The following is a 12,073-nucleotide window of genomic DNA, read 5'->3' as shown; positions in this document are numbered from 1 at the left end:
TTGTGGGTTACCGTCTCATGTTGTGACGAGCGTTTATTGTGTGCTATAACGCGTGGATGGAGTTGTAGTCTTCTGAGATTATGATGCATTTATGAATCTAATATTAGAGTCCGGACATTCAGACAGATGTTAATGATGGCAGCCGACCAAGAATCCAATCATCACCCTCCAGGCTCGGCTGCAGAAGGACATGACTAAGGGGAAGGGCTCTATGATACTGGAAAAAAACTGACATTGTGATATTTTATTTGCCCACACTTCATTTGAATGTACAATTAAGGCTATTTACAAACCATTAAGGGGACCAATTATGCTCCTTTTTACAAGATGTGAAAATAAGTCTTTGATATCCCTAGAGTGTGTGTGTGTGTGTGTGTGTGTGTGTGTGTGTGTGTGTGTGTGTGTGTGTGTGTGTGTGAAGTTTCAGCTTAAAAAAAAATACACACAATGTTTTATATCTCTTTGAAACTGCCCATTTTAGGGTTTGATCCAAATTTTGCCATTTTGGTGACTGTCACTTTAAATTTAAATTAGATAGATGGACGGATCACAACCCACTTTTCTATCTCGTAGAGTCGCTGACATTGGGCCCGTTTCCTTAAGGAGGTTCAAACAACTCAGATTTTAAACTTAAACTGAGTTGATTCACCAAAAGATTAAAAAATCAGAGTTTTCAGTCTTAGAACAGCTGATCTGAGTTAGGTCAATCAACCTTGAGTAGACCAACTCGGAGGCTGCTTCTCAATATGCGTTCTTCAGCGGTCTTGCGTCCTCGTGTTCTCGTGCAACGTCATCATCAGCTGCCTAAGTTCAGTTCCAATACTCAAGACCGCAAGTACGGAGGACGCGTGCAACTTTCCGGATGTGATCTTGATATCTAGGACGCACTGATGCAGACTTGAGGACCGAACTCGCTCTGGAAGTCCCAGAAGTCATTGCGACTGGAGGTGGGAAGCGCAGCATTTTATTTAGATTTATTATTAAAGTTCAGAGAAATCACTTATTTACCTCAGGAGTTTCCCTAAATGAAACTGTAAAAGTAACCATTAACCTGAATATCTTAATAAAGGAATAAACACATTAAGGGTGTTTGTTTGCTGAAATTCGTATTAAAATGTGTTTTATTTATATTGTGCAACATACATTTATAATGTTTTTATGCAAAGTATATATTTTGAAGAGGGAAAAAAAAAAATCGTTGTATGAATGCTGTAATGTTTAAATAATTCCCATTTAAAATGCGTGAAGGTCACGTGACCATCAGGAAGAACGCAGCATCCCATTTCTTAAAGGATGTGTTCTCTGCCCTCGCGGTCTCCTGAGTTCGTTCTTCCGAAGACACCTGGCAAGACCGCTCTCCACAAGAACGCAAGTCTGTTCTCTGCGTTCTTGGAATTGAGAAACAGCCAGAGTTAAGCGTGCACACCTTAACTATAAAAAGGCATTATCAATAGAGTGCAGATATTACGAGTGACTATGGCAATATCCTAAAAAGTTATCAGCATTTCGTTCTCCAGCTGAACTTGATGTGCTCATGCAACATTATAGCAAATATGAGCTTAAATGTTTAAAAAGAAGCACCACTGCATAGGGCTGTGCAATTAATCGAAAATCCAGTTTCGATTTCGATTATGGCTTCTAACGATTATGAAAAACCATTAATCAAGATAAACGATTATTCCATCATATACCGCCTCTTTCCAGCTGTACACATTTGTCGCTCTGCAAAGCTCAGTTTCACGTGAAAATGACTAAAAGCATGTGCTGTAATGTAACTTTTGCAGCACGGGATGCGCATCATTCATTGATGTACGTTCGATTCATTCATATATTTATAAGCGTGAAAGAGCACGTGCTGTGTGTGTGTGCGCGCCGCGCTTAGCCTCAGACAGGCTCGGAGACTAGCAGAGCACACACATCTAACGCCATCTTAATGTGAGCGCTTTAATGGTCAAATACATGCACATTTGTGTCAGAGCGCGGTGTTTAGTGATTATTTATTTTAACCCCTTATTTGTGTAACTAACAATCAAGTTGAGAGTCAAAAGACACGTGAAAGAGAAACCATATCAGAGCCGCACTATTCTTAAAGTGACAGTGCGCCTAATCCTTGCTGCCGTCTGTTTTTAACATTATTAATCAAACAAAAAGACAAAATCCCAGGATTTTTTTTTGTAGCCAAAGTTTTTTTCTTACAGTGAAGATGCTTAAAGCACAGTTTAAACATAACAGATTTAATAACTCATTTCTAATAACCGATTTCTTTTATCTTTGCTATGATGACAGTACATAATATTTTACTAGATTTTTTCAAGATACTAGTATTCAGCTTAAAGTTACATGCAAATGCTTAATTAGTGTAATCAGGGCATTGTATAACAGAAAATATATCTGTTATTAAAATATATAAAATATATCAAAAATATATATTGCTTAAAGGGGCTTATAATATTGAGCTATTAAAATAGGTTTAAAAATATTTAAATATTTTAAATTATATATATATATATATAATTTATATTTATATATATAAATAAAATAAATAAAAATGTATGTATATATATATATATATATATATATATATATATATATATATATAAAATAAAATAAGTAATGTAAGGTGTGACATTTTTAAATTTTTTATAAACTTTTATACACGTTTATCAGTTTTAATACATTTAAATGTGCACTTGTGTGTCTGCCATTTATATTGATCAAGTGATAGAGGTTGATATGATATTTAGAATGTAAGCAGTACAAAAAAATAGTTTTTAGAAAGAATAATAATCCCATTAATCTAGTTACAATACATGTTGAAGGTCAGTGAATTTAAGCCGATTATTTATGAAAAAAGGACAAGCCATTCTCGTACGTGACTTTGTTCTGTGTGTGACTAAAATGTAGGGAATAGCTATGTTTCAATTCAAATATATTACATAAATTCACGTCCAAAACTGGAATAACGCATAAAAGATATGTGCGAATATGTGCGAATTTTGACTCTTTCAACGAGTCAAAGAGAACAAAATCATCACTTCCTGATTAACTGGCACCAAATATCAACAGTAAAAACAGAATTTACTACGATAGAAGAAGCTGTGTCAATCTTTTCTTTACTTAATAAAATGTACATGCGCCTTAGAAGACAATACTGACACACAATGAACACGTGGGGACATTTAAAGTTATGAGATGTGGAGAACAGACGCTCATGACACGCTCCAGACGCTCTGGAGGTCATTAATAATATACATTAATACTGAAAAGGCATTTCAGAATGACTAAAACATTATTTAGGCTGGTTAACAGTGTGCTCAGCCTGCTGGTTTGTCCATTCACACACATTTTCAATATCATATAAATAAACCTTTTTTAAATGCACATACTGGAATTTGTTCAGTAAAAGTGTTTCCATCATAGTTTATGCACATCTGTTCTTATCGAATAAAAGTTTATCCTACTTAGTTATGCGTGTGTTTTATGCATATTTTTAAAAGTTATGTGCATCATGACGTTTCCATCAATCGTTTTTATGCTCATATACAAAATGAGCATTAAAATAGGTGGGTGGAAACATAAGGCTAAGGCAAGAAATGCGGAGACCGACAGAAACTGAGTTTAGAAAGTAAAACCTGCTCCTGACCAGGTTAGGTTCACAGAGTAAGTTACCACAGTAACTGAGTTAAAGTTACCTCTCTTTCAGAAACAGGTTTGACCTACCCTGCTTTGTCAAGTTTAACAAACCTGCCATTTTAAAACAGAAAACCCAGAGTTTCTCTCATTTTAGGGTTAAAATATTTTGAGTTTTCAGGGAGCACAATAAACCAAGAAAGATACTGACTTCTGCCAGAAAAGCAGGCACATGCACACATAGGGCTCAACCTGTGCAGTGCACATGCCCTATTTAGTCTTGGATAGAAAGTGCCCTTCCAAAATGATCAAAAGTGCCCCCGCGACGCGGCACACCCTCGGCCCCGCTCTTCATTAGGCGCGCCCCCCCCCCCCACCCCCCCCCCCCCCCCAGGAAAAAATAATTTTATTTATTTGTTTGTTTTACAATTATTACTTTAGCTTTATTTTACATAAAAAAACGTAATAATAAAGTGTTGTTATTTTTGTTAAATTTGTTTTTGTTTTTATTTTAAAAATGTATTTTTTATTTGTGTTTTTATTTTGGGGGGAAAACAATAAACATCACCAGGAACACATTAAATAATGTTTGTCGTATTGTCTGCAATGAAACACAAGTCAAAGTAAATATAGAAATCACTATTCCTTTTTTATTTGCCTTTTCCATACTGTCCCAATCCAAAGATTTTATTGAAGACAGAACTGCTTTAGTGATCGATGTGCAATGCAGTTTGTGTTGACCACAATGCACACCAAAGCCAGTATATGATGAGGTGGGCGTTCATGCAACATGACATTTTTGCCAATTAATCACAGACTGATGGCTCTTCTCGTGTTTCTTCATCCATCCAGCCCTTTCTCCGCAGCTTTCTAGTCGCTCTCTAGTCCACCTCCTCCACCATCATTGCTTTCCTCAATATCTTCTGCCGCTCTACATCTCTATGATATCTTCATGTTGACCTCTCAAATTTCTCTCTCTCTCTCTCTCTGCAGTCTGTGAAATGATGGAGAGACAGTCGCACATCCCATCAGTCCTCAGCATTTGCTCACACACTCACTTAGAGGGGTTTATAGATCTATAGTCCATTACAATCCACATCAGCTCTCTCTCTTTCTCTCTTTCTTTACTAACATGATTAGTAATTTAGAAGTGGTCTTTTTTTAACATTGAAATCTAGGATTTGCCATATTTTAAAGCTATGACTGATCCTGTCTCTTTTGATTAGCTTTGGTGTCATTGATTAATTGTACTAGAGGGATTTTAATGCTTGTTTTATTTTTTTGGGGCGACTTGTTTGTTGGAAAAAGGTTTTGTGTTTTCTTGTAGTAATAAAAGCCTTCTGAAATCTCCAAATCTCTCTCTCTGCATGTCTCTTTTTCTCAACACCAGAGCAAAACGTTCCTTTTGAATGCTGATTGATGAATACCAGAGCTTCAGCATTAAGCAGGAAGAAACTGCACGTTAAGGTGAATCTCTGTCCGTCTGAAAACAGAGCCGTTTTGCAGCTTGTCAACAGGCCAGATAGGGAATTGTGAATCTGCAGGATAATCCAAAAGGTGTGAAGTTGTTTCCCATGTGCAAAACATTAGACTGGTTTTCCCCAAAGGATGGAAAACCTGTTCGATAACAATATTTTTGCAGTTCAGTTTATTTCCACTAGTGGTGCAGCAGCGGTTTCACACCTCACCATTAACACACATCAAGTCTATTCTATTACTTGTCCCTTGTTATTTAGGCAGCTTGATTTTGCAACTACACCCTTGATTATCTATTGCATCTGTTATTCGGTTTGCCATTTTATGGATGCATTATCTATCTGGCATTTCACCTATTCATTTAGCTACCTCTCTTGCTGCCATTCCATCTATCCAACAGTTATCTATCACTCTGTCCATCCATTCATTCATACATCAATCTGTCATCTATCCATCTGCCATTCCATCCATCCAACATTCCATTTATCTACCATTTCATTCATCCATCCATCTATTCCTTCACCTGTCCCATTAATCAATCTATCATCCATCAATTGTATCCATTCATCATCTATCTATCTATCTATCTATCTATCTATCTATCTATCTATCTATCTATCTATCTATCTTCAAACTCTTTTAATCTATCTATCTATCTATCTATCTATCTATCTATCTATCTATCTATCTATCTATCTATCTATCTATCTATCTATCTATCCATCCTGCTGCCATTCCATCTGTCCACCAATTATCTATCCCTCTGTACGTCCATTTCTTCATCCATTAATCTATCATCTAGCCATTCCATCCATACAACATTCAATTGATCCACCAATTTCATTCATCTATCCATCTATTCCTCCACCAGTTCCACTAATTAATCAATCAATCAAATCAATCAATCAATCAATCATCTATCCCTCTACTCAACGATCTGCCCATCTTTCAATCTATCTTGCTACCATTCCATCCATCCACCAATTATCTTTCCCTCGGTACATCCATTAATCCATCATCTATCCATCCGCTATTCCATCCATCCAACATCCAATTTATCTACCAATTTCATTCATCCATCCATCTATTCCTTCACATGTCCCATTAATCAAATCAATCATCCATCAATTGTATCCATTCATCATATATCCATCCGCCCATCTATCTATCTATCTATCTATCTATCTATCTATCTATCTATCTATCTCCCAACCTTGTTCCTGAAGACACACCAATATATTTTGGATGTCTCCCTTAACTGACACATTCGTTTGAGGTTTAGAATCTCTGCTAATGTTTTGATGGGTCGATTCAGGTGTGTTTAAAAAGGAAGAGGTATATAAGAATAGGCTTGAGAAACACTTATCCATCTATCTATCTATCTATCTATCTATCTATCTCATTTCATTTGCCTATCCACCAGTAGTCTATCCTTCCACAATATCTACTCTCACATATCTGATATCTTCATGTTGACCTCTTAAATCAAACTACTGCACACAAACTGATTCTCTCTCTCTCATACACACACACACACACTCTCTCTCTCTCTCTCTCTCTCTCTCTCTCTCTCTGCAGTCTGTGAAATGATGGAGAGACAGTCGCCACATCCCATCAGTCCTCAGCATTCACTCACACACTCACTTAGAGGAGTTCATAGAGCTCGAGTCCATTATAATCCACAGCAGATTGTCTGTCTGTCTCTCTGTCGGTCTGTCACAACACCAGAACAGAAAGTGCCTCATTAATATTGATTGATAAATACTGGCGTTAAGAAACCGCGCGCTGAAGCAAATCTCCGTCAGTTTGAAAGCAGGTTTGTTAACGAACTAGGCGGTGGATTCTGCAGTCGTAAATGTGTCTGACGGTGATATATATATACGGTGGATTTTGAGCCCTGGAGGATAACAGTGATGCAGCACCACATACCTGCTGAGGCGGCTGTCGACCGTCCTCACCTCGGTCCGCCAAGTGTGTCTCTTACGCAGCCTCGTCCTCCTTCATTTCTCCAGTTACACCCATTCTGATCTCTCACATCCGTGTCTTCTTCAGTGGGAATCGTGTGCACCAGCTTTCAGCGTGGTGAGTGAGTGCGTGTGTGTGCGCGCAGGTCCGCATGGCACAAACCGAGCTCATCTGATATTCTTATAACCCCCTCCGCCTCTTAAAGATACAGTGAACCACACGGGCTGGGCAGGTTCATGGACTGAACCATCGCGAGAAAGTAGGGGGGAGGGGGGATTTGATGGATGAAGAGGGGAAAAACGAGGGGTAATTGCAGGATGGCAGCACTACATGAACTATAGAGGCTCATTTGCTTGTACAGCTGCAGAAAAATGAGGCATTAGAGACGAAATGAAAGAAGGATTATATAAAAAGCATTGACATTATTAACTATTATTGTACGGTATTATTTAACTGAATGAAATATTTAGATTAAAATTTATATGCAATGTATTTTTAGAAATTACATATTACACAATAATATATAAAAATGTGAATTTAAAAATATATGAATCAGTTACATATTGCTAATACTACAACAAAATATTGCTAAATATATTTAATATTATTTTTAAAATACCTTATAATCTGGGTAATTGATGATTCATGGTTAATGTATTAACTCTGCATACAAAATAATTATTTATATAATATATATATTGTTTTAAGTAATGTAGATAGACTAATTATTATTACATAAGATTCATAAACTATTTTTTTCCACTTTCAGTCTTTTTGCAGTGCTATAAATTAAATTTTATTGATTGATTAAATTATGTTTTTTCAAAACGGTTGGTTAATCAGTGGTTTCTCCTTTAATAGCAAATATAAAATGACAAAAAAAATCAAATATAAAGCAAAACAATGTAGTTTCAAACATATAAGGCAGGCAAGGCATACAAAATGGTAACTCAAAGTGCTTTACATATACAACAATAAAAGACACAAGAAAATAAACATGATTAAAAGTACTAAAAAATCATAAAAAACTGATTAAAATGTGTTAAATGGCTTTTAAAGAAATGAAAAAAAAGATAAATACAGTAGTGTGATCTGTGGGACGTAGCACAGTGCTCAATCAGTAAATGCACAGCTAAACACATGCGTTTTCAGTCTCTATTTGAATGTGCCTAATGTTGGAGCACATCTGATCATTTCTGGACGCTGATTCCAGCAGCGAGGTGCGCTGTTAGTAGCTGAAAGCTGATTCACCCTGCTTTGACTGAACTCTTGGAACTTCTAGTTTATGTAATCCTAAAGATTTGAGTGATCTGTTGGGTTTGTATTCAGCGAGCATATCTATAATGTATTGAGGCTATTTAGTGATTTATAGACAAGTAATACTTTAAAATATAATCTGAATGTAACTAGGAGCCAGTGTAAAGACATGAGGACAGGTGTAATGTGCTCTGACTTTCTGGTTCTGGTCAGAATCCTGGTTGCAGCATTCTGGATGAGCTGCAACTGTCAGTCTGTCTTTTTGGGAAGACCAGTGAGGAGGCAGTTACAGTAATCCACCCTGCTGCTGATAAAAGCATGAACAAGTTTCTCTAAGTCCTCACTGAAAACAAAGCATCTGGCTAATTCTTGCAATGTTTTAAAGATTATAGTATAGCCAGTTCAGGCTTCACAGGGTAACAGTGGATAGCATTGTCGCCTCTCATCAAGAAGGTCGCTTGTTCGAGTCTCAGCTGGGTCAGTTGGCATTTCTGTGTGGAGTTTGCACCTTCTCCCCATGTAGGGCGTGGGTTGCATGCTCCGGTTTTTCTCACAGTCCAAACACATGCGCTATAGGTGAATTGGGTAAGCTAAATTGTCTTTAGTGCATGTCTTTGAATGAGAGTGTATGGGTGTTTCCCAGTGATCATTGCAGCTGGAAGGGCATCCGCTGCGTAAAACATAGGCTGGCTAAGTTTGTTCCGCTGTGGCGACCCCAGAATAATGAAGGCTAAGCTGAAAAGAAAAGAAATAAATGAATAGTATGCTGATTTACTAACTGCTTTGATATGGCTATTGAAACACTCGGGTCTGACTCCAAAATAACACCAAGATGCTTGTCCCTTTGATTGAAGGATTGACATTTTCTCAGAATGGTTGGCTAGTCAGTAATTTCTCCTTTAATGACCAATTAAATTAATTAATTAAAATAAATAAATCCTCAAATGCTAAAATGATCTAATAAAAAATCTGGGGGCGAAGCAGTGGCGCAGTAGGTAGTGCTGTCGCCTCACAGCAAGAAGGTCGCTGGGTCGCTGGTTCGAGCCTCGGCTCAGTTGGCGTTTCTGTGTGGAGTTTGCATGTTCTCCCTGTGTTCACGCGGGTTTCCCCCAGTCCAAAGACATGAGATACAGAAGAATTGGGTAGGCAAAATTGTCCGTAGTGTATGAGTGTGTGTGTTAATGTGTGTGTGAATGTTTCCCAGAGATGGGTTGCGACTGGAAGGGCATTCGCCGCGTAAAAAACTTGCTGGATAAGTTGGCGGTTCATTCCGCTGTGGCGACCCCGGAATAATAAAAGGACTAAGCCGACAAGAAAATGAATAAATAAATAAATAAATAAATCTTAATAGCAAATAAATTGTTTCAAATAATTTGAAACTATATGCATAATATTTAAAAATAAATGTTGTTAGTATATTTTAATAATTTCTTATTGATAATTTAATCAAAAGTGTATCAATACAAAACATTTTTAAAAGTGAATATCTAAAAAATAATGCAGTTTTAAAAAATAAAATATTAAATACGTCATGCAAAACATATTTATTTGAGCTAAATACATATAGAATTTAATTATCATTCAAGTAAAATGTGAAATATTTATAAGCAAAACTGTATAATAATATAACTGAAACAAAATCATAGTATTAATGTTAAGTTATATTTTATTTAGCATCGGTGTAAAATCTGCATGTGAAATATTAATTTGCTCATAAATAAATGAGCATAAATTCAAATTTAAATGTAGAAGCAAATTAAGATGCTCTTTTATTAGTAAAAACAGAAACTGCTTTAAGTGTAATGCAGTAATCTGTATTTTGCTGTCTTTCTGCAGGTTATCAGATATAATTCAACCAACAGCACATTGGACAAAACAGACGAAGCGTAACACAAGCTGAAATCCAATCCTCTTCGGTCACACTAAACTCTCAGAGTCCAGCGTTACCTGAGCTTCAGGAGAACGACAAGCTCTCCTGCGTTTCATATCAAGCTCTCATGAGTTTCATCATCCTTAAAAAAAAGCACACTTTAGATCAGAGTTGAGGACAAACTCACTTCAGTTCATGCTTACATTCATTTGGACATTAAAAAAGTAGTAATCATCTCCTTTCATAAGATGTGAAATAAATCTATATTGTCCCAAGAATTTGTATGTGTGTGTTTCATCCCAAATTATGTCACAAATCATTTATTATAGCTAGTCACACTTTCCCCAATTCGCATGTAAAAACACATGTTTGTGGATATCCCTTTAAATGCAAATGAGCTGCTGCTTTTCAGAAAGGGGCGGAGACTTTAGTCGCTTGCTCAAGAAAAAACTAAACATGTGAATCTCATAGCTAACATGTCAGAAATGAGCATTAGTGAATTAAACTTAACATGTTCAAGACATGGCGTTGCGGTGGCGCAGTGGGTAGCCTAAAGGTCGCTTGTTCGGGTCAGTGTGGACTTTGCATGTTCTACCTGTGTTCGCGTCGGTTTCCTCCGGGTGCTCTGGTTTCCCCCACAGTCCAAAAACATGCGCTATAAGTGAATTGGGTAACCTAAATTGGCTGTAGTGTATGTGTGTGAATGAGAGTGAATGGGTGTTTTCCAGTGATGGGTTGCAGCTGGAAGGGCATCCGCTGCATAAAACATATGTTGAATAAGTTGGTGGCTCATTCCGCTGTGGCGACCCTTGATTAATAATGGGACTAAGCTGAAAAGAAAATGAATGAATAATTGTTCAAGACAATGATGCAAAGGAAGAGAAACTTCTAGACTAAACTTCTACACTACCTGACAAAAGTCTTGTCTATCCCAGTTGTAAGAGCAGCAAGTAATAACTTGACTTCTGGTTGATCATTTGGAAAAGTGGCAGAAGGTCGATTTTTCTGTTGGATCATCTGTTGAGCTGCATCCCAATTATCACAAATACTGCAGAAGACCTACTGGAACCTGCGTAGACCCAAGATTCACATAGAAATCAGTCAAGTTTGGTGAAGGAAACATCATGGTTTGGGGTTACATTCAGGGCGCGCGAGAGATCTGCAGAGTGAATGGCAACATCGACAGCCTGAGGTATCAAGACATTTGTGCTGCCCATTACATTACAAACCACAGGAGAGGGCAAATTCTTCAGCAGGATAGCGCTCCTTCTCATACTTCAGCCTCCACATCAAAGCTCCTGAAAGCAAAGAAGGTCAAGGTGCTCCAGGATTGGCCATCCCAGTGGCCAGATATGAACATTATTGAGCATGTCTCGGGTCAGATGGAGGAGGCGTTAAAGACGAATCCAAAGACTCTTGATGAACTCTGGGAGTCCTGCAGGAACACTTTCTTTGTCATTCCAGATGACTTTATTAATACAGTAAGTGATTTGAGTCATTGCAGAGATGTATGGATGCAGTCCTCCAAGCTCATGATGGAGTCAGACACAATATTTATTCTGTCTCCACTGCAGCATGACTTTATATTCTATACTGGACATTGTTTCTGTTAATTGACGAGACTTTAGTCTAAGCAAAGTCAGACTTTACTGTCCTAATGAAATCATAAAAAATCAAGCCATTATCATATTTTAATTAGCTAAAATAAGCTCAATCTAGAGGCATTTGCCTTTCATATGAGCCACTTCTGATAACAAATGATCAACTAGTAGTCAAGTTATTATTTGTTGTTCCTAAAACTTGGATAGGCGACAAGACTTTTGTCAGGTAGTGTGTTGCTTCAGCTAGATGCCTTAATGGGCTCTATGCACAGCT

At 37.2% G+C, this 12,073-nt stretch overlaps 1 protein-coding gene across 23 annotated transcripts in view; it reads right to left on the bottom strand.

Annotated features, from left to right (window-relative positions):
- srcin1b (SRC kinase signaling inhibitor 1b) overlaps nucleotides 1-7,224 on the bottom strand; it is a 133,522-nt gene extending 126,298 nt beyond the window's left edge. For 21 of the 23 annotated variants that reach the window (XR_012399187.1, XR_012399190.1, XR_012399192.1 and 18 more), the window contains exon 1: nucleotides 7,036-7,156. The gene's annotated coding sequence lies outside the window, so the exon portion shown is untranslated. Of the gene's footprint in view, nucleotides 1-7,035 lie in introns of all 23 variants that reach the window. The other 2 variants (NM_001423741.1, NM_001033748.2) reach the window with 1 other exon arrangement.
- Nucleotides 7,225-12,073: the final 4,849 nt, after the last annotated feature.

The sequence above is a fragment of the Danio rerio genome, chromosome 24, assembly GCF_049306965.1.
Source record: "Danio rerio strain Tuebingen ecotype United States chromosome 24, GRCz12tu, whole genome shotgun sequence".
NCBI classification, from domain to species: domain Eukaryota; kingdom Metazoa; phylum Chordata; class Actinopteri; order Cypriniformes; family Danionidae; genus Danio; species Danio rerio.
This window is presented reverse-complemented; position numbering and strand designations above follow the sequence as displayed.